The 23,015-nt window shown below is 41.0% G+C and overlaps 1 long non-coding RNA gene across 5 annotated transcripts; it reads left to right on the top strand.

Moving 5' to 3' along the window:
- The first annotated feature begins 283 nt into the window (after positions 1 to 283).
- Positions 284 to 19,068, top strand: LOC308651421. 5 transcript variants are annotated; one of them, XR_014022547.1, is made up of 7 exons: positions 284 to 693; positions 2,180 to 2,319; positions 2,423 to 2,486; positions 3,736 to 3,903; positions 7,686 to 7,887; positions 13,717 to 13,784; positions 14,800 to 19,068. It is a non-coding gene; the product is annotated as an uncharacterized lncRNA (long non-coding RNA). The 5 variants fall into 5 exon arrangements; XR_014022551.1 differs by adding an exon at positions 12,269 to 12,347 and having other exon boundaries at positions 2,423 to 3,903; XR_014022550.1 differs by having other exon boundaries at positions 2,423 to 3,903.
- The last annotated feature ends 3,947 nt before the right edge of the window (positions 19,069 to 23,015 follow it).

Raw genomic sequence — 23,015 nt, 5'->3', positions numbered from 1 at the left:
AACATCTCATTTTAATGAGACCCTTGGGAGACATGAAGATCATATTGCCTAACTTCAGATTTTATGGTATGCTTCACGCTAAAAATAGCACAGAGCACAGGCCACAGTTATTTTCTAATGTAACGAGGAGATCACAGTGTGATGTCCTTTAAAAATGACAAAGCTCCATTAGTTAAAGGAAAATCTGCCTTTCTCCTTAAATAGTTCTGTCCTGTGATTACATGAACAGTGTCCCCCTGGGACATTTCTCCCAATTTCCTGCTTTTGCTGGAGCTACGTTTGAGTCTTTTTTTTTCTTACTTTCTCTACTTGCGGTTTAGAAGGCAGACTCCAGGAAAGAAAGAACGGAGCCCATCTTCATCAGCTTGGAGCCAGCAAGCAAGTATTTGGAGAAATTAGGCTAATTAAGTTAATAGAAGGGGTAAAAGTGCAGGGTCTTTCATTTGCATAAAAGCAGAGGTTTGGCATGCTTTATGCATTACTTATGTTACCAGTCTCAGGAGCACAATTATGATATGCATGGATTAAATATTCAGGGGTGAGTAAGGATAGAGCTCTGGTGAGGACTCGGCAAACAGACTTTAAACCCATCAGGTTTTTTCATCTAGCTGTGTGATGCTCTCCAGATTCTGGCTTTAGAGATGCTTTAATCCACTTGAAGGAGGAAGGAGAAGGACCCAGCTAAATCCCAAGGTATTTAAATTAGTCAAGTGGCATATCACATTACTTAAGTGGAGTGAATTTTTTTCCCTTGGTAATTCTTTCATGCATAAGTGACACTTCTTACCACCAGTAATTTTGCAGCTTATGGAAAATACAGAGAGGAATCAATCAACAAAGCCTTACTCACATATGAATTATAATGTAAATCAGATGATTTTCTGTTTCAGTCATTTGTTGTTACATCTCACATAGATTTTACTGATTGCCAAAGATTTTGTGAATAGAAAATGAACTGTTATTGGCACTTTTTAATGGGGAGGCTGGTGAATTCTGGTGAGTTAAGGCAGGAACAGTAGCTGTGTCATTTGCAGTGGTGGTGAGGAGATTTCCTATACTATAGGTTTTTATGGTCACTGAGACACAGGCTGTGGAAATAAAGGGAGAAAGAAAGGTACAAACCATAAAGGACACTTTTGCATGAAAACAAACAATTGATAAGAGACCAGAATCGATCAGAAGGATTATTCGAATACAACTGATATTGCTTTGACCTTCTACTTTATTGCTTATTGTCAAAATGGGGTTGACAGCCCATACCCTTCCGTTATTTTAATATTGTCACAGAAGCACACTGTTTGAACAATATCTATTCTGTTCACATTAACAGCTTAAGTATTAGATGTTAGGCTGAGAGGAAATGAAAGTGAAGTCTTATGAATAATTAATGTACTTTCTTAGCCTAATGTGTATATGATATCCAAAGGATAGTTACAAGCATAATATTTGCTTGTAATAAATTCTTATTTAAAAGAATTATTGTTAAAAATCGACCCGAGAGACATAACTCATTTAAAGAATATTGCTATTAAAAACTGTGTTATGAAATAAAGCTCTTCCGTAAGCCCTCTCTCTACTTACATTTTGATCATCTGGACCTGTTTCCGTCTCTCCATCTTTTCCTCTCCTTCCCACACATGCATGCACACCAGCACGAGAAATATTAATTTCTGAGGAAAACCCAACCATTTCTGCAAGCTAAACTGAAACTAGATAGAGATGATAAAAGCTTACTGATATAAAGTTCCTATAAAATCTTTATTTCAAGTTGCCCTTGGTAAAGAGGTAATCACAACGTGCTAAGAGTCTTCCAGTTCTTCATTGATTTAAATCTCTTTTTTAGGTTTCTTAATGCTAAACAAATTTTGGTAATACTATGATGCATTTCCTGTACATTTATCTGTGGATATTTCCCAAGTACACTTGTGTCATTATTTTCTCTCTCTTTCTCTTTTGTTCTAATTAGTTTTACACCATCAGTAGAATGCACTTTGACATGATTTTTGGACATCTCAGGACTCTTTAGATAAGAACATACAAGACTCCTATGGAAAAGTTACACAAAAGGATTACATTCTTTTGTATCTCCCAAGTTCTTAGTTTGAAGCATTCATTTTCTCAATTCCCTTTATGACAGCACTTGACTGTACCGTGTGCCTTTTATTTCCAATGAACACAGAGGACAAAATGGCAGAGGGTGAATCAATGGATGAGCCCCTGATTGCTACAACATATGCAACATTTCACTGGCTGTATGAATCTCTCGATCCAAAACTGGCCTGGTCCTGAAAGGAACAATATTTATCATATTCTATCTTGGTATGGTGCCTTTTTTTTGCCAATGATCTTTTTATTGTTCTTATTTTATCTTAGTTTTATAATGGCCAGCTAACAATAGGATTTTGTTGTTCCTAATTCACAGATGAAATCTGAATGCTAAGAGGCTACCTGACATCACAGCAGGAGTCCTTGGCAGGGATCTGAATGTGAGTAGAGAAGAAGACAGAGGAGGACAGGGCTGAGTGTAAGTGGTAAAGGGCAATACAATGAAGGGGTGCTGGATGGTATAAGCAATGAATGGAATGAACGAGAATTAAATAACCAGGCACATGATAATGAAGAGTATGCATTGGGACTTCCCACTGCCACTTCCATGAGGCATGCTTCCTGAAGAGGATGGGACAACTCTCTTCCATACTTTACCTCTCCCTCCAGTGGGCTCCTCACCTGTGGTGGGCCAAGGGCCCCATAGAGCAGACTCTGCTTAGAACCCATCACTCACTCTCTGCTCTGAAGCCACCAGGACCAGCCAGCCTCAAGAATCCCCCTGATGATGTTCAATCCCCTACCAGAGCTCTTACCCTGTATGCTTCCCTTCTGCAGGGCTTTTTACTGTGCCTCATGAAACTCTTGGCTATCAACACCCTATCCCTTAGCCTCAATCTTTTCTTGAAATGTTTAATACATCTGCAAAGAACAGTGAGTAGCAGCCGCTAGTGAGGCAGGAGGAAGCTGGGAGGTGTGGAGTCTTCAGCACCTGCTGAAGAAAGGGCTGGGAGGGAGGATGGACTGGTCAGGCATGTGCCGTGCTGCTAAGAAGTCAGGGAAGGGGAGGACTCCACCTGAACTCTTGGGTTTTACCACATGGATGCCACCTGCCAGCCTGGTGAATGGTAATTGTCTTCATAGACCTGTATGGGTAAAAGCAACCAGAGTGGCTTCTGAAAGCATGGAAGTAAAGGAATAGAGAGGACATGCATACACAGCTTTTGGGGTACACGTTAGTCAGTGGAAATAGCACTATCTTTGCTGCTGTGGTTAGGATGCTGTCTGAGTGTGTGCCCCAAGGGACCATGGGTTAGAGTCTTAGTCTTTTGCTTTCTGGTGCTGAGAGGTGGTGAGACTTTAAGAGCCTAGAGAGAAGCCCTAAGGGAACTGCCCATGGAAGGGATGGAGGCAGATTTCCTGGGACCCCGAGCTATCTCAAGAGCAAGTTGTTGTAAGAATGAGCCTGATCCTGAGTCCCTCTCTGGCTTCTTGCTTCCAGGTGTGATTTCCACTCCCATGTGTGCTCCTGCCCCACCCTTGTGACACCATCCACTGTTAGTTTTGGGGGATGACTACTCATCTGTCCAAGAATAATTGAGGCATTAGCTGGTGTTGTGTAAATACAGTGATTTTAAAGACATAGTGGAACATTATACCATGTTTTTTTTTTCTTTTTTATGCTACCAGGATTGATTCAATATAAAGAGAAAAGTGAGTTATGTAGAAGACAAACAAGGAATGTTCTTAAAGCAGTGACAAGAAAAAGGATCCAGGCTGGGCATCAAGGGACTTACTCAGATGAGCACCGGGGTATTCCTCCCTAGGGACCCCCCAGAAGGGGCAAGCCAGCCATTGGTGGGTCCTAAAGGAGCCTTGGGGAGTTCTGTTCTGATTGGTCTACATTATTCCCTACAGAGATGAGGGGTCTGACAAGGGAAACGAGGGTCACAGAGGAATGGGATAGTAATGAAAAGGAATGAAAAGAGGTGGGTTGCCCTTGGCTTCTCAATAACAGTATTTGACTTTTTAATGGATGTCAAGTTTAATGGACATAACTTTCTCTAACCTCAAACATGTCCTACCTCCAACCCTCCTCATTTCTGTAAATAACATCATTATTTGCCTTTTGTTTAAAACACAAACTTGAAAATACTTCTGGATTTCTTCCTCTGAGGCAGTGGGGAGCAGCAGGACTTACAATTCCTAGACCTTTTGTACCTGACTTGGCCTCATCCCTCTGCCCAGTCCCAGCCTTCTCTTCCCTCTTCTCTCCCAACTGCTGATATTGCTGTCTTCCCAGAGCAAACAAAGTGCCTCTTCAAAAAAACAAAAAGACTCCCATCTTCAGAATCCCTCCCTACTTCCCCATCATATTGGGACAACCCAAATTCCTTCCAGTGAAGGCCCAGAGCCACTCTGCCTCTTCACCTTTGACCCCTCTCTCCTCACCCATGGGGCTTCAGAAATTTGGAACTCACCAGAGTCTCTTACTAATTCTACTATTAAAACAATTTGATGTACACAGTCCCATAAGCTAGAAATGCAGACAGCTCCTGTGAATTCCTTTCTACACCGTCCTTACCTAGCTCCACCACAAGCACTTGTGCATGATGCTGATACGGGTGCCCAGAGGGATTGTTTTTGTCTTATTCCAGATTTGAAGGACAGATTTCGGCATTCAGCAGAAGGTATATTTTGCTGGAGTTTTTGCATTTTGTCTTTGTTCTGTTTTGTTTTGTGTCTGCCCTGAATTGGATTTAGGATATGCCCTTTCATTGCAAGCCGTGAATTGATTCTGTGTTTCAGAGGTGGAGGTTCCTTGTCTATGGAGAGAGCAATCCTTTCTGATCTCAGCTTTATGGGGAGAGGATTTCCTGTAGAAGCCCCCACTTCTGCACGGGTCTTCCAACTTTGAAGTATTCATGAAATCTCACTTCACTTTTGCTTGATTAAGCGGGTGCCCTCAGGACCCAAGCTGTTGTATGCCTGGCTAAACCCTCTGTATTACAGGCTTACATTCCACTCCGATAATTGCCCTCTGTTTTGTTAGCTAGTCAATAAATTTTAAATACCCTTCTTTAGAGTTCAGTTAGTATCTTTCAAAGAAAAAGATGACCTGAATGACTTGGTGTTCCTAATAATTAGAAATGGAACTCTCTGTTTAGCTTCTAATATGGAACTGCTGTTATTTCCTTCTCCACTCCTTAAAAAAAAAAAATAGTGCAAATTGATAGCTTTAAAAAAAAAACACCTTTTTTTTCATATTTCATAATGGTGGTCCAAGAAAAGGTCCAACTAGATGTGTGTGTGTCTGTGAATGTGATCCATTTCTTTATGTAAGTTTCATTGTACAGCTATGTTCTTCTGACTAAGAAATAAAACAGGCATCTCTAACTGAACTGAAATCTGGGAAGCATTTTTTTAAAAAGAAAAAAAAAATAGTCAAGTAAACTTTTCCTAGTATGTTTAACTAAAAGTAACCACTTTTCTAGAAAAATAACATGAAGCAATGTTTATGTACTTCCAAGAAAACCTGTATGACACTAAAAGTAGTTGCCTCCTTCAAGATCATCCCTTTAGATGTGGACTCTCTCTTTTCTTTTAAAAAGGTATGAAGTAGAGTTGTTTTTTTCAAAAACAGCAAAAAGTTAGATTTGGTTAAGTACGATGAATACGGAATGTTCCATTAACATCTTGGCTGTTATGGATAACCGTGTGCATACACGCACATGACTGAAGAAATGTCCTTACTTTAAGCCTCTTGCTGAACTGGAGGCAAGTCTAAATGGAGGTCCACTAGATATTCAGAGAGTGTTCACTTCCTCAGACTTCATCAGATCGACTCCAGGACAAAGAAAACATTATCAGGTGAACCCAATTATTCCTGCTCTGCTAAGCACATCTACATCATCCAGGGAAGAGTAAGGAAAAGGCAAAAAAAATTATTTAATTTTAGAGAAAAAAATATACAAATAAGCAAATTCCAGGAGAAATTTTATATTTATAGGCAAAAAGAGAAATAAAGGACCTCAACCTCAATCTCAAACTTTTTACAAAAATTAACTAAAAATGGATCATAGATTTAAATGTGAAACATAAAACTATATTTCAAAAATAACTTCAGAAAAGCTCTTCATGTAATCACATCAGATGCCACTGCAGGGCACCTGGGGAAGGGAATGCAGGGCTTTTCTTCATACACATCTATAACTATTTTGAAGTAAGAACTTTGAACATGTAAGCTCATTTCTTTCTTCCTTCTTCTGCACCCCACAGGTCGAATTAGGTTACATATTCTTTGCTATTTGGGACACACGTACATACACACACACATACCACAAACCTAATGCATCTCACTGTACATCATTCATCATTTGTATGTTGACTTGAATTTCTTTTTTTTGGAGGGGTGTTCTGGAGATTGAACTCAGGGACACTTGACCACTGAGCCACATCCTCAGCCCTAATTTGCATTTTATTTAGAGGCAGGGTCTCACTGAGTTGCTTAGCGTCTTTTTGTTGCTGAGGCTGGCTTTGAACTCAAGATCCTTCTGCCTCAGCCTCCTGAGCTGCTGGGATTACAGGCGCGTGCCACTGTGCCTAGCTGGTTGATTTGAGTTTTAAAACAGCTTTGTGCATGGGCACACGAGTATCTCTGTAGTAGACACAGCTCATCCATTTTGAAAATTCACAGTGCAGTTGAGGAAATAATGCGCAACAGTAGAAGAACAATTCCAAAATACTGCTCAACATTGGAGCCCGTTTTGTGGCTTTTCACCTGCGCATCATACAGATCATTTCTCTTGACCCCTTGTCAGAGGGTCAGAGCCCATTTACCTGAGTGAGCAAGAACTCATTTACTGAGCTCTATCTGCCACTGAGAATGATTAGAATCCTTTGGACTCCCTGAGGAGAGAATATTTGAGACCTTTGTATTCTTTGTGACAACAGCAGCCAGAGTGTTTCAGTAAAATCTTGCTTCCTTCAAGGCCACCCACACTTATTGTATTTAAAAGTCCGAAGAAAGGGCTGAGAGATTTATCATCTATGGGCTCATAATAGTTTATGGGGTCAGTTTGGCTCTGGTGTTTATTTTCCTTTGGAGTACATGGAAGGTGCTGATTCATTTTGGAAAGAAAAAGATCCACTGGCAAATTTACATTCCATTTTTTCACTGATATGATGAGGCAGTCACTTTTAATATGGACCTAATGGAGAGTGTTTTTAAGCCTCATCACATGGAAATTGAGAATATGGCTTTAGCGATAAATGTAAATGTATAGCAGCTTCATTGAGAAATACCTCTGAACTTGCTGGCTACCTCATCCTTTGGTTTCTTTACAGCACAAAGATGTCATAGTTTGCATGACATAGCAAGTGTTGTCTTTATTTATTATATCATTAGTGGTGAACATCTTATAAGGCCAATGCTTTATTCTCTTAGTATCGCACAAATAGGCATGAAAGGTGGTGGCCTGAAGAGGTGGTTTTCCTGATCTGTGATGCTCTGATTGTGGAGCCAAACTCACATAGTGGAAAATGGAACATTTTATGAAGTTCATACATTTTCAAAATTGCTCCCACATGATGCTTTCATTTTGTGTTAGGCCTGGAATGATGGCTTCTATCTGTTCCAGAAAACTTCAATATTGCCTCAAGTGAAAAGGAAAAGCTCATATTTCAAGGACACTGATGGCAAAGCATTCACATTCTACCAGGGAATGGACGCCAGTTCCTTTTATGGGGAGAAAGAGTGATGTGCGAGGTCTGGTCACCCGTCTCTCCACCAGTCTTCATGGTTTGCAGATCAGCTGGCCTGGCTCTGCAACAGGATGCAGGGTAATGTCTCCCAGTGAGCTAGTGGATATCAACACTCTTTCTCTTTCTGTGCGTAAATGCCTTCTTTAGTGGATAAAGCCATTAGTTGACAATAGTATTGACACTTTTATGAGATTGTTTTTGGAAAAGACTAGCATGTAATTTTAAATTCAACATATGGTAGTGGTCAAATTGCGGTTCTACTGTGTAAAATGCTTGAATAATAACCGACTGCATTCTCTTGGCCAGTACACAGAGAGACACTTGATTAATTTCACCAGTATCCCTTAATCTCCCTCTTTGGCTCCCATCCCATATTGCAAGGGTTGATAAATCTTACATCCCCTGAAGATTATTACAGTTTCTAATAGTGTTATGACATTAGCAGGAAGCTAGGCTCAATGGCACAAAATACATTCACCAAATGAAATCACATAAATAATTTAGTTTTCACCATTTAACTTTTATGGGATATTTTTTTGTTGTTGTTTCTGTTGTTTATGGGGCATAATAAGAACTGTTGGATTGCTATGCAGTAAATAAAGGGGAAACATTTTGACACCAAAAACTTCAGTGTTGTCCCTGCCTTTCACCAGGAGCAATCCTCAAGGATCTAATTTCAGTCTAAGGTCATGCATATGTATATAAGTCATAATATCACAGAGGCAAAGATATGCTAAAACTGTTCTCTATTTTTTAAAAAATAAAGTTAGCTAATCATATCCCTTTCTTGTCAAAAAATATTTTCCTATTATAAGACTAGGGTAAATTTTACATATCTTTGTCTTTAACTAACTTGTGCCAACTTAAGAATTTATCTTTGACCCAATAATTTCATCCTTTTGAAATATAGAGATGTTTGCACCAATGATCAAAATATTTATTGCAACCTAATTAGCAATATTAGAACCCATAAAGCTTCCTAAATAGTCCAAAAAAGAGATCAGAATTAAATGCATTATAAAACATCTGATTAGGGACAAGCTAACCCTTAAAATCTATACTTTTAAGAATATATTATATTATGGGAAAAATTCTTGTCATATAATAACACATGAAAACAAAGAAGAAATCTAAACTGCAAATTCAGTGTCAGGATAACTATGGAAAAATGTACCCAAAGGATAAAAAACATCAAAATGTACTCAAAGAAAAATAATGCAGAAAATAGACACCAAAATCTCAAGAATTTATTTTAAAGGTGATTAGATAGCTGATGATTTTTATTTCATTTATTTTTATTTCTGAATTTTCAGAGCTATAGGGAACCTGCATATTTTGTGACAAAAAAGCAAACAAAGCTATTATCTTTTGCCTTCCTGCACTCTATGATTCCTTTGAATGTAACTGCTTGTCTTAGTCTCTTTTGTGTTGCTATAACAAAATCCTGGAGGCTGCATACTCTATAAGGAAAAGAAGTTTATTTAAGCTCATGTTTTGAAGACTGGAAACTCTAAGCTTAGGCAGCCACATCTGGCCAGGGCCCTGTGCTGCCTGCATCATGATATGACAGGTGACTCACATGTGGGAAAGAGATATGTGTGTGTGAGGAAGAGACCAAACACACAGGGGGGCCTCACTTGGTAATAACTCACTCTCAAAGTAGCCACTCACCTCTGAGGAGATGTATTAATCTCTCTTGAAAGAAGTGTCCCAATAACTAAACACCTCCCACTGGGTCCCAACCCTTAAAGGTCCCACTACCTCTCAGTACCAGTACTGGGGATCAGGCCTCCAGTGCGTGAGCCTCTGGGGACAAAGCCATCTTAACATGGCGCCACTTCAGCAAACACTCCTAGGTCACTCCACAAGATTCATTGGCTGCTGTGGCTCCTCAGCTGGCCCTAAGGTCATGTTTGGGACCTAAGCTGTAGGGGGTCACATGTTGATCCCATCCCTAGTGGAGAGTAGGTAAATAGAATAAAGGTACAGCTAGGCTTTCTTGGAGGTAGAACTGCAGTTGGCTCTGATTATTCTTCTGCTACAAATGCAAACCATTTGTCACATACCTGAAAAAAATACTATTTTTCTTTTTTTTAAAAAAGCAGTTGACAGAAGCATTGAGCAGCAGATACAGAAAATTCCCGTATATGATCTCTCTCCTGCGTGCTCATTTGGTTTATAATTTTCCAAGTGTAATTTAGCTCAATGCACACCAAATCAATGGGGGAAATGCTCATTTTATTTTAACTGCTCCAGTGCAGTGTCTAAAAGCAAACACAAGAGAGCTGATTTTGTTTATAAAGGCTGCACACGGCGTTTCTGCCCTCGCCCACCAGCAGTGAGCTGGAGAGCAGGTCCTGCAGTCCCTTGTCCACGGAGATGTGCTGCAGCCCGTGTGTCATGTCAGAGCTGAAAAGCCAACCTGGGACCTCCTTTCACTGAGAAGCAGTATGTCACATGGCAAAAGGGGTTGCTTTCAGAAGAGCTAAATGTCACCATAAATATTTATAAGGGACCTGGTATTGCTGTGCTGGAGGGCAGTTTATTTTTATAAAAATCACAAATAGAACTGAAAAAACAATATATTACAGCTATGTGTGTGCATGAATATATGTTCGTGAATATGTATGTGCGTGGGTGTAGACATATATGTACATATGTTAAACCTGTGGATTTGATACGTGTAAGAACTATAACTGGCTGCTTTTTGCTTTTTCTTGGCCACATACATTTATATGTTTTTTAAACTTGACCTTTATTGGCATTCATCCTGCCCGTAGTCCTTGTGACATACCATGCATGAATTCCAGTGTATGCTTTTCTTTATGTTGGCCCAGAAGCCCAAATCGTGCATGATGCATATTTGCTGGGTGTGCAATGGCTCCTTCAAGTACCATGTCTGATTAGGATGGAAGCTAGGATTCTCCTCATGCTTTTAGGTAGAAATGGACTGATGGAGACATGGACTTGTGCAGAACAGCTGTGTTCAACTTGCTGGTGAGACCAGTTGTTATGAGGTTGGTTGTGGATATCACAAGCAATTTGTAACTGCTACTAGTAAACATAAGCCCTTTTACTGTTTGTTCACTGAACACACTATTAAAGCAGTTTCGATCAAACTGTATTTAGTGATGGCATCCGCCCCTGGTGTTCTGCTGTGATTTGGGGTATGATTAAGACTGGAGGAGCTTTAAAGGTTTGCTAATACGTGCACACTGCAGCATTAACAAGGATCTCCTCCTTCCCCCTCCTGTGTCTCCTTCCTCCACCAAAGTCCTCCACTGTTGAGGCTATTTTCTTGAACACCACTGACCAGCAGTGTCAAATCCAGTGGACAGCTCTAAGTCTCTGTGGTGCTTGACACACCTTCTCCCACCTGTGTCGGGGATGTAAAGCTTCCCTGGTTTTCTCCATCAGCTGTGCCTTCTTGACACTTCTTACTAGATTGTCCTAACTTGTGTGCTCTGAAACCTTGGCTTGCCCATGGTGCAGGATGGAGGGCACATTCCTTAAAATCTATGCAATTTCTTTCCACATTTGCCTCCAGCTCACCTTCTTCTCTGAATAGCACACAGTGTTCCAGCTGTCTATTGGATAGCTTAACTTTGTTGTCCCTACTAGTGGTCCGAACTCTCAGTCTCTCCTCCCCTCAGGAAAACTGGACTCTTGCTGTCCCCAAGTTCATTATGAGCAACTCCATCCTTGTCCTGGCAGAATCCTTGGAGCAGAGTGAAAATGGACAGCCCTCCCTGGCTACAAGTTGAATAGTGTCCTTGCAAAATTAAAAATGTCCCAGTATTTCAGAATGTGGTTGTATTTGGAAATAGAGCCACTAAAGGTAAAACGAGGTTGTAGAGGTGGCCCTAACCCAATATGGTTCATATCCTTATAAGAGGATCAGGACAGAGACATGCTCAGAGGGACCACCATGTGAGGAAATAGTGAGAAACAGCCATCTACAAGCCAGGGAGATGGTCCTCAGAGGAAACCTAGCCTGTTGACATCTGATCTCAGACTTCCAACCCCCCAAACAGAGGGAGAATAAACTTCTGTTTAAACTCTTGGTCTGATATATTATGGCAAACTAATACAAGCCTCTTGTTTAAAAATGAATCATTATTTCAAGCTGACACAGGACAGCACTGAAACATGCTCAGGATGCATGTGCTTCCTGAGTTTCTCACACTTAAGGCCAACTGCTATGGTTTAGATATGAGATGTCCTCCAAAAACTCATGTGTGAGACAGTGCAAGAAAGCTTAGAGGTGAGATGATTGTGTTATGATTGCCTTAACCCAATCAGTTCATTAATCCACTTGCATGGATTAACTGGGTAATAACTGAAGGCAGGTGGGATATGGCCGGAAGAGGAGGGTCCCTGGGGTGGTGCCTTTAGGATGTGAGCAGAGCTTTCTCTGCATTCCCATCCCCATTGCCTGAGCTGCTTTACTCTTCCACAGTCTTTCCCCATGATGTTTTGCCTCACCTTGGGCCCAAAGCAATGGAGTTTGCCATCTGTGGACCAAGACCTCTGAAACTGTGAGCCCCCAAATAAGCATTTCCTCTTCTATATTGTTATTGTCTGATCTTTTGGTCACACTGGTGAAAAAAGATGACTAAAACACCAGCCCTGCCTCCATGTCTGCCTGGCTGTCCAAATCCCATCTCCCTGCCTTCAGAAACACCAAGAACAGGACTCTGCTCCTGCCGAACCACCATTTTGGTCCAAGATGGAGTCTCTCTTTTCTATTTCTTACCCATATCCCTGCCTCCTTCTGCCTGCTAGGTTCTGCTTTCCACTTGATAGTCAGTGCAATCCTTCATTATTTTTCAGATCCCTTTCTTTTCTCTTCTTCAACCCCTCAGTGCCTTCCATCTTACTCAGAATAAAACACAAAGTCCTCATGATGCTCTGCAAGCAAGTGTATTCCTCCAGCCACACCTTGACCTACTGCTTACAGGGCTCCCACTTCTACCGCCCTTGGGTGTGGCAGGTGCTGTCCCCTCTGGGGCCTTTTACGTAGGCTGCTGCTCTATCTCATACCCACAGCTCTGAGTTCTCACTTCTTCAATGTCACCCTGACTTCCCTCTACAAAATATCCCCAAAGCCACCCTGGTCACCCTCCTTCTCCTGCTCTTCTCCCTATCGTTTTCCTATTATTTTCCCCTGGCACGTATCCCACTTGACATTTGATATATCTATTTGCTTGTTACCTGACTTCCTGTAATGGAAGTTAGCTTCCTAGTGGTTGGGATTTTTACAACGCCTTCTTTATTCCATCTCCCAGGCTTAGAAACTTGCCTGGAATTTAGAAAGCACACCATAAACATTCACTCAATGTTAACTGAATCTGGGTCTATCTTGCAGTCAATATGCTTCGGTCTAAAATGAACAAGCATTTAAAAAAGATGAGCTGTCATCGTGGGTATTTGCCATTGTTGCTGCTTTCTTCCCTTTAACACAATGGGGGTTTCTAGAGGCCTGTGGTGATGCACCATGGGTACGTGTGTGTGCATCCCTGCTACTTCCTTGCTTTTGCCCAGGTGCCCTTCCAACAGCTATGTAAGCTCTACTTCCTGTTTCAAACCTCTTCTTCCTTAAAAGGCCAGTTTCTCTGAAAAAACCCTGACAGCCATGTAGTCTGAGCAGAAGTGAGAGCAATTTCACTTAGCCCAGCCTGGAGGACACACAGGCTCTAGGGTGCAGAGTTCTGAGCTGGACATCTTCTGTGAAATCCTGGTTCTCTGTTAAACCTCTATCATAAAGAATACATCAGTGAGCTTTTTAATGGGCCACTGGGATTGTCAAAAAAATCAAACTCCAAATAGCACAGATTTTAATTCCAGGATGACTTATGAATTACTTTGGACAAATGACCTCATTAAAATTTTTTTTTCTCATAACAGATTAAAACTACCTGCTTTTCCTTCGAAGACTTACAAGCTATTATTATTGCTAAATGAAGAGAAATATGGTATATACTTTTATTTCATATTCATTAGGAAAGAAACAATTATTATTCAGATAGAGAATATGAATCACTAGTTCAATCATTTTAATGTCTATTACTTTGAGGATTTAGTAGATGGACTGTCAAGTATATAAGATCCTCCTAATCTAAACTCTCTCAAAAGAGCCATATAATCTTAACAATATTGGAATATGATTTAAAAATTATCATAGAAACATTTAAAATCATTGTCTCATACGTCTTCACCAGGACTTCAATAAAGTAGATGGTGCAGATCTTATGTGGTCCCATTTTAGAGATGAGAAAATTGAGATTCCAGAAAGATGTTTTGAACAAGTTTGAACAGAACTAAATCCCAGCCTGATGTCTTACCATGGTTCCAAGGAACTTCTAAAACCAATAGAATGTGTGAACACATCAAATCTAAATGCCATTATTAATTTTTGAACTAGTGGTGTGAGTGTGAGCATACACACGCAGGTGCATGTGTTGACTGCAACAGGGGACGGACAGGTTATATTTAAGGAATGTTGTGACGGATGAATGGAGTTTTACATGCTTCCCAGGTAAATGCTGGATTGTGTCTCTATGCAATTAACCAACAGTATGAACACTGTAAGCAATAGTGACATAAATAACAGTTCCTGCTTTTCTACTCTGTAATCTGAGCACAGAGACAGTCCTCAGTGTGCTCTCCTCCACACACAGTGGCCTCTGTGCTTCCTATTGAAGAGGTGTAAATAGGGTGAGTCCAGGAGCATTTTCACACTTGAGGGTTGAGAGGCAGAGAGTGGAGATGTTCTAGCTGGAGAGGAGACCTTTGCAAATGATTGTTCCATTGCAAAATGCTGCCTGAGAAACATGTTCTGTCACTGTCACGCTTTATATTCTTTCTTTCCAGTTTAGAAACCCATTTCCACAGCAGACAAGCAACTGAATGAGAGTAGTGAGAAAATTAGTCAGCAAAATCTGGAATCGAGTGTCTTCTAACTTAAAAATTCTTTTCCTTTACTCCTAGGTTCTGGCAGAGAGTAATCATTATTTCCCATAAAACAACTGACTCAGCCATCTAGTTTGTATGCTGGGGAGAAAAGGGATTTAAGAAGAAACAGCTGTGATGTGTTCTCAAAAGCTTTATTCACTGGAGATGTATCTGTGATAGATACATGAAGATACTGCAGAAGAAACTCACAGTCTTGATCTCCCAAATATGTTCTGTGAGGTGTTTCCATTTCACAAAAGAGCAGCAAGAAATAGATATAGAAGTTTCCATTTGCTTGGGCACTCATTGTAGATGTGAACTAGAACAGGTTGCTAATTTGTCAGGGTATCTGAGGACTCTGCCTCTCTGGGCTGGAAGAGGCTCAAGTCATCCCTCGCCCGAGGCAGTCTGTGAAGTATCTTTCTAATAATAGCTGCCCTCTCTCCATAATGAAGGAAAGACTCATTTATACTATTAAGTAGGAAGAAACGCTGGCCAGGCAAGGTTGGGGGATGGAGGGGCTGGGCTGTCATGGGCTATGCTCAGCTCCTTGGCTCTGGGCTGAATTCTCCTGACTCCCCAGCAAGCGTGCTTGAGTGGGACAGGTGATTCTGTCACTCAAGATGCCCATATGCAGGTGCCTGAGAGAAGGCTGTGACCCAAGTAAACTGGAACTCCCAGGCCAGGCACTTCAGAAAGCTTATTGGTACCTCCTGGCGATACCCAGGCAGCCAGGAGGGCCAGCCTAGACCAAGTGACCCCCAATATGTCCGCTTTCCTGGGACAAAGTGAAGGGCAGTAAATAGAGAGATGGCATTTTCATGCAATCTTGCTGTGTTTATTTTCTCTTTTGGGCATTGTGAATGAGAATAGGGAGAGAGAGAGCACTTTCCTAACCATGATTAAAAAAAAATCAATAAAAAAGGTAATTTTTTAAAGGTAACATTTTTCTTGCTGTATTGAATTAGAATGGATAGAAATTCAGAGGTGTTCCTGAAAGTCAAAAGCAGGGCCAGGGAGGCAAAACTCCAGTCTGCTTGCAAAAGACAAGCCTCAACTGGCTTTCAAATACATATTTTTATATATTGTCCTTTTAAATTTGCTGCAGGATAATTCTCTGAATCCTTAACTAGCTCAGAGTTCCTACTAACAAATCAGATTTTCTACTGTAAAAGATGACCAAAGAGGTTTAAAAGAAGAAAAGAAAAATGAAGAAAGAATTCAAAGCAAAGGACAACTCGACCCGCACCATGTCCTTTGTCAAAGCAGTAACATTGAGGCTATTGAAACACAAGGCAGTAAGTGTCCCTTGTCACTTATAGGAACCTGTGGACTTCAGTTCATAGAACAGTGCATACGCAGGGACATTCTGTCTCAAAAATGGTGCATCCAACAGTTGGAAATTTTTGTTTGGATCATCCAAAGGGGACACATTTATTGTTATTTTGTGAAAAAAAAAGAAAGAGAAAAAAGGAAGGAATGAATAAGAAAAGGAACTGTGAAAGGAGACAACTTCATAAAAACAGCCATCTCCAGAAAGGCACTGTTGCCAAGCAGCTGAGAGAATCTTATTATCAATTCTGGGATTTAAAGATGTCCAGAGGGTCAGACTCAATGGACAGTGTCCTTCTGACAGTTTCATGTTAGACGGCTGGACCAGGAGCTTTTAAAAGACTCCAAAGGCACATGGAAGCCTTGTGCAGCAGCAGGGGCCTCGGTCTCGCTTTTCCTGGGAATATTACCACAATCCTACATTTTCAAGCAAGCAGGGTTTTTTTGTTTTGTTTTGTTTTGTTTTAAGAAGGCAGAAGCATTTGTTCTGCTATTTGGGTTTTAATCTTCAGTTAACAAAGTGACTGTGGCAGTACGTTCATTTGATTCCAGATGTGCCCACTGGGGACACCCAATAGTGAACAGCAAGGATGTACTTTCTTGAGGCCTAACACAAACCAAGACAGAGGAAAGGAAATGCTTCCTGGTACAGCTTTGAGAGAGCATTTCTTTGCCATTCGGTAAAGATTGTGCCTTCCATATTTTCAGAACCACAAACGGACATTCCTTAAACCCAGATGCCTGGTGTGGGCATCTCATCTAGAGTGCGACAGGCATCTTCAGGTGGAGAAGGCTGACCACACCTCCTCTGAAGCAGTGGAATGCATTAGACTCCCGTTTCATTTACCATGTGCTCATTTGACACTAGATATACCTGAGATAACACTGGATATGGCCAGCAGGATGTAGTCAGGAGAACAAGATGTAAATCACAAACCTTGGTGCCATTCACAATAGACTCAAAGAATAAATATTTGTGCGATATCAGAAACCTCAAGAATACATCTAATCTTTCCACACTGAGTCTCTCAGAAAGGAATCTGAAAGAAATAGCAATGAGATGTGCCTATAACAAGAACTCCTTTTTATCTCAAGGTCCTTTATGGGCATTAATTATGACAACTGTCCTGTGTGACATGAAAAAAATATGTTCACTTGAGAAAGCTGGCAAGCAAGAAAGTAAGTAAATTTTCCTTAACTTAAAATAAGAAAGAGATGTCAGGGGTTTGGGTGCCTTTGAGATGCATCTGCCATCTGGGATATTTGAGATGTGATGATTGACATCCAATAAAGAATGCCTGGTAAGGGAGACAAGAGCATCCTAGGATGTTGTATGAAAGCTCTGGTCATCTCTGAAACCCCACTGTCCTATAAAGCCCCACATTCTTCAAGCCCATTCTTCCTCCAAACACCACTGAGGACAACTGAGGGGGTGACCCTGAGTTCCTTTTTTGTGAACACGGCAAATCAGAGAGACACAGTGGTGATACTTCTCCATCATGCCTTCCTGAGGAGAGTTCCTTGCTGACTTTGAGCAGAGTTGTGTCTTGGTCTGCCTGGCTCTTGTGGCTACTTCTCCAACTTTAATAGACATGTGCATTCCCTGGGAATTCATGAAAATGCATATCCTGAGGCTGTTGGTTGCAGCTGGACTGAGATTCTGCGTTTCTTTCATGTTCCTGGATAAAGCTTGGCATGGGGAGGTTAGGTTGATATCAGATTTGAAGGCTTCTGAGGATGATGATAGTCTTGCTTGGGGACCATGTTGAAAACTACAAAGTGAAACCTTTTGTGATCTGGCAGAGTGAAAACCCCAGACCTTCAAGCTTATCACTAAGCACAGCTGTCTACAGAAGCAAGAGAAGACAGGGATGACCCAGCTCTTCTTCCTGCTTGGCACCCTAATTGCCAGATAAATGAGGAACTCTTTTGAGAATTAACATACATTTCAAGATTTTTGCTGGTTGATAATGCTCCTGCACATCCTTCTTTTATTGATGTTCTTAATCCCAACATCAAAGTGGTGGTTCTCCCTCCAAATACCACCTCTTTGATTCAACAAATGAATCCAGGATTTATTGTAGGTTTTAAGGTCTACTATGTTCAGGACCTTTTCCCAGGCTACTATTGCAACCGAGAAGGTGCTGAGAAGACAGTAGTGCAATCTGTGAAGAATTACAACATCTCTGACTGGATCAGGAACTTTGATTGGGCTTGGGGTGATGTCATCGAATGGCATCAGGAACAAGACATTTGAGAGGTTTGTGAATGACATCAATGGATTACAGAGGATGAGGAGGTTGCAACAATCTGCCAGGCTGTGGTTGAGCTGGAAAACAACCTCAAGCTGGGTGTGGATGAAGATGAGCCTGAGGAGCATCTGGAGGTGGTTCCTGAGAACTGACTGACTAGTCATTGAAACTGGAGCAAGGTTGGCTGGAGAGGCAAAGAGGAAAGGAAAGTGCAGGAGGTGAAAAAGAAGAACCCCCAAGAAAAGTCACAGTGAGACATTTAGCAGAAGATTTTGCAGACCTACCCAAGCTCACGAAGAAGCTTGAAAACATGGATCTCACCACAGAAACATTTTTATTAGGCAAGAATATTCATGGTACATTATCTGCAAATAAGAAAATCTGTGATGTTAAAAAAAACGAAACAGAGCAAGCAAATCATCATGAGGATATTTTTGAAAAGAGTGACACGTTCCCAAGAAGGCCCTCAGGCAGGTCCTTCAGAAGGTGTTGCAGAAGGAGGCATGGCTATCATAGGAGGCGACAGTTCCATGTGTCTTGTCACCCCTGGAGACCTTCCAGGGGGACAAGAAGTGAAGGAGAAAGAAGACAGTGACATTGCTGATCCTGACCCTGGTTAGGCCAGGCGAATGTGTGTGTTTGTGTCTTATTTTTTTTTAATAAAAAAGTTTAAAAATTTACAAAATAATTATGAAAAAGTCTTATAGAATAAGAAATAAAGAAAAATGTTTGTACAGCTATACAATGTGTTTGTATTTTAAGCTAAAGACAAGAGTCTTAAAAATAAAAGCAAAGTTTATAAAGTAAAAAAGTTACATCCAGGTAAATTTACCTGATTGTTGAAGAAATAGTTAAAAATTTCTAATGGCCTAAGTGCTCCGTGTTTCCGCAGTCGGTGGCTGTGTGCAGAGGCGGCCTAGTCCTTCACACCATTCACTTACTAACTCACCCAGAACAACTTCCTGTCCAGTCAGCTCTGCTCAGGCTAAGTACCCTATACAGTGTGCCGTTTTTAATCTTTTATCTTGTATTCTTACTGTACCTTTTCTATGTTTACATATGTCTAGATACCCAAATGCCATTTTCACAATGCCCCCATTATCAGTAACTTGCTGTACAGGTTTGTAGCCCAGGAATGACAGGTTGTCTGTCTAGGTTTGTAGAGGTACACACTATGATGTTTGTATGGTAGTGAAATCACTTCATCCCATATTCCTCAGAATGTACCTCTACCATTGAGCTACACATGACTGTACTTGAAATTGTGAAGAAAAATATTTACTTACTCATGATAATGCACATTTTCATTACTGGTTTATCTCCTATGTATGTTAGCAAGGCAGAACTGACAGATTGCATGGCAGCGGGGGGATTTAAGAGGGATACATCCTCATTGGGTAAAATAGGAATACAATCTAAAGTAAAGTAATACAATCCAAAAGCAATAAGCCAAGACTTAGGGCTGTGAGCCTGGTACTTAGAATCACAGAGATAGTTTCAGCAGAAGCAATGAAAGAGTAAAGAAGCCATTAGCCCTCCAAAACAGAATTGGAAGGAGAAGTAGTGAGGGTGCCTGTTTTTTATTTTAAATCTTTTGATAATATTTGGTTTTTAAATTATGTGCATTTTTTTTGTGATGCTAGGGATTGAACCCAGGACCTTATGCATGCAAGGCAAGTACTCTACCAACCGAACTATATCCCCAGCCCAAATTTATGCACATTTTTTACATGTGGATGGATAAAGGAAGAGGGAGAGGAGAAAGGAAAAAGAAAAAGAGAAAATAACAAACTCAGATTTGAGGATTTTTGGGGGGTGGCTAAAGTGAGAAAGGACCCTTGTCAGTGGGCATTTAGGCTGCATTTCTGCCTAGGAAAGCACAAAATGGAAGGGAAAAAAAATTACATTTCTCTAACTCCATAGATGGCTTTTGTGGTCTTGCACTCTGAATATCTTTAGTCCTTAGAAAACTTGTTGAGCTGGATGTGCTATCCCATTGCCTAGATCAGAAGACTGACATTTGTAGAGGTCGATTGAACTTCTAGAGACTTAGAAAACAAACTTGCACTTGTCCAGAGGCTGAGCAATGCTTCCCAGTGGAGCAAAGGGGTCGGGCTGCTTCCAACCTCAACCTCATTTTCCTGCCACTGAAACTGAAGTTTCCATGAACAACATAATTTTTGTATATTTTCTCCAACAAGCCCAGATTCAAATTCAGCTACATTCTTCCTCATGTCACTAAATTCTTGCTAAAATTTAAAAATGCAGAGCCTGAGGTGGTGGGGAGCCTACTGTGGAGGAGGCAAGAACAGGTACTGGTCTGGCCAGGCAAAGATAGGGACGGCTTGAAATGCTGCTTGACATAAGAGGCTCCCAGGAGGAAAACTGAGGAACAGGTAGGACACACACGACCTCATTTTTGAAGGTAGAAAGGCCTATTTCTCATTTCTGCTTAAAAACCCAGTCCTATTTGGGGACAAAGACAGGAGTGGCAGCTACTTCTACTTTGGTTTGCGGTTCCATGTGTCACTCCTAGACCACTGTTGGCTCCACTAATTCCAGTTACAGGTTGCAAAGTGATTTTTAAAGTTTTCTGAATCATATTAGCTATCTCCCTACACCGCTTATTTTTAGTATTTACGTTCAGCAATTATATTTCACTTTCTGCAGCTCCCTATTTAGGAGAAAGGGGATCAAATATTGTCTAGATAAGACAAATTTCAGAGGTAGTGGAGAAATTCAAGTATGACACTTGGTGGAATTTAACTTCCAGGAATCAAGTGTTGGCCATAAGGCACCCACTAGAAGGCTGCTCACACTTAGGAAATTAATCATCAATGCCATCATAATTAAATCATAATAAAGATTTGCCTAAAAAATGATGCATATTGTCCAACATGCTATCCTTTATTTTCCTTTATGATGTGGGAAAGAATTGGGAAGAATTTTCTCTTTGCAAAAGCAAACAGTAAAGATGGCTTTTTGAGGAAGAAACATACTTGATAATATGCTAACAACACAGTTGCAAAAATGAAAAGTTACCAGACCAATTCCAACACCAACTGTCTGATAATAAAGAGCCATTGCACAATCTCCAGGGTGACGAGCTGTTGCAGAGTGGACTGGAGGAGAGAGATCAAGGTCAAGTGGCTTGAGCACAGCAGGACTCTTGCTGACCAGCTGCAGCCATGTGGGGCTCTGGTGCTGCTTATGAGGAAACAACACGTCTAGAAGCAGAAATGATTCAGCAGGATCTGCCTACATCAGTGCGTGCAGTACGTGTCTCCTCCTTTCTGTACTTTTTTTTTTTTTAACTTTTCAGTTAGACCATAATGAGATGCTGAGCTTGCAAGATCACTCTTCTACTTTTCCAACCAAGATTGCATTCCTATAGAAGTGCGGCTAGGATATAAAATGTTTGGATATGTGTTGGAAAGTATAGATTTAACCTTCTTCTACAGAAGATTTGAGGTAGATCATAATACTGCAACCCAGTAGGTGAAAAGATCAGACATGAAGTTTGAAAAGCAGAGATTTCCATGCTTCTAGGAGTCTGGATAAATTTGACTTCTCCCTTAGCCAAGAACCAAGAAAAACATGATCAGCTTTAGGGAGAATGATGAGAAATCTGCACAGGAATTTGTGAAGCTCTGAATTCTAGAAGGCACTGGCCAAATGGGACAGTGTTTCTGTTGAGGGATAGACAAGAAGGGGCAAAGGGGGGGCTCCCTGTCCTTCCTCTGGCTGAATAATTCAGAGTGTAGAAAAACCTTTGCTCTGATCTGCTCCATTTGCTTCTAATTCTGCATGTCTGGGTTTTGTTTGGGTGGTTTGTGCTTCTTGGTGTTGCCTCATGAGCCCTGGATGATGCGATAGAGATGAGCAAACCTGGAAGGAAGGAGCATTAGAGGCTAACTCTTTGCCGTCCAACGCCTTTGCATACTAGGCTGATTGCTCATGCAATGTTGGGCTGGAAATCAGCATATCTTACACAGGGTCTTTCATTTTATTAGTAGCAAAGAGTGGATCTGAACTCAGGGCCCCCATGTGGGAACAGATTGCTCTTCACCCACACTCCTCCCCTATGATACAAAGTCATAACCAGGGCTGACACTTGAATAGCACTTACCCTATGCCAGATGCTGTTGTAAGCCCTTTTCTCATTCAGTTCTTATAACCCGTTTTATAGAAAAGGAAACCGAGACTGAGAGAGGTTACATACCCTCTTATACCTTGCTGTAGATAGAAGCAAATGTGGGCTCAGATTTGTGGGAGAGAAAGCAAATGTGTCCTTCTATGGCAGGCACTGAGTGTGACTCTAAAGTGCCTTTCTTCCTCACTCTGCCCATCTTTCCCAGGTGGCTCCCACCTGGGGTTGATATTTTGCATATAGGAGTGGGGCAAGGACGGCCAATCAGGCCTCCCTGGGCTGTAATCAAGAACACAAATGCTCTTGTTCAAAGTCAGCTACAAGTGTTTTTACAACAAGACTAGGATCATTTAATTTTGATGTCATTAAATTAATAAAACTCTAGGGCCTGGCCAGTGACAATCTAATTAAACTTTACAGAATGCAGCCCAATTATGTAACCAAGTGGGCTGACTTTCAGATAGATTAGTTTTTGATACACATCAGCCAGTTAATCACTTGTCTGCCATATCATGTAA

This window comes from Spermophilus citellus (assembly GCF_964194105.1).
Source record: "Spermophilus citellus genome assembly, chromosome: 6".
Lineage (NCBI taxonomy): Eukaryota > Metazoa > Chordata > Mammalia > Rodentia > Sciuridae > Spermophilus > Spermophilus citellus.
The sequence above is the reverse complement of the archived record's forward strand: the minus strand, read 5'-3'. Positions and strand labels throughout refer to the sequence as shown.